Source organism: Taudactylus pleione, unplaced genomic scaffold, assembly GCF_031769625.1.
Source record: "Taudactylus pleione unplaced genomic scaffold, aTauple2 ptg000016l, whole genome shotgun sequence".
Lineage (NCBI taxonomy): Eukaryota > Metazoa > Chordata > Amphibia > Anura > Myobatrachidae > Taudactylus > Taudactylus pleione.
The window spans coordinates 54,424,649-54,425,167 of NW_028284418.1; positions in this window are offsets into that span (position 1 = coordinate 54,424,649).

A 519-nucleotide genomic window follows, 5' to 3' on the forward strand; every position below is an offset into this window, starting at 1 on the left:
CCCACTGTGTATACAATCAGCGTAACCATCTTGTGCTACCTTTCATTTCTGCCACTGCTGTGTGGAAATGTTTCATAGATTTGCTTTAAAAAACTGTGGTGTCTGTGCCGCTGCTCTGTCACTGCAGCCTTTGGCCAATAATTGTGAAAACAATATTGTGAGCTGTGAGGTGGTCTAAAATGACTGTAAATGACTGTAAATTAATGTTATTAAGGTTAATAATACTCTAGGAACAAAAAAAGCCCAATTTATGTGATTTTTGCTTTTTTTGTAAAAAATCCAAATCCAGTCACTGTAGTTTGGCAAATCCGAATCCAAAGCCGGACGACAAAACAGAACCGAATCCAAATCCGGCAAAAATGGTCCGGCGCACATCCCTGATATATATATATATATATATATAATATATATATATATATATATATATATATATATATACATATATACACAGTATATATATATATACAATTCATGTGATTGTTTATTACATTTTTGTTTTTCTTGTCTGCTTAGTGGAAC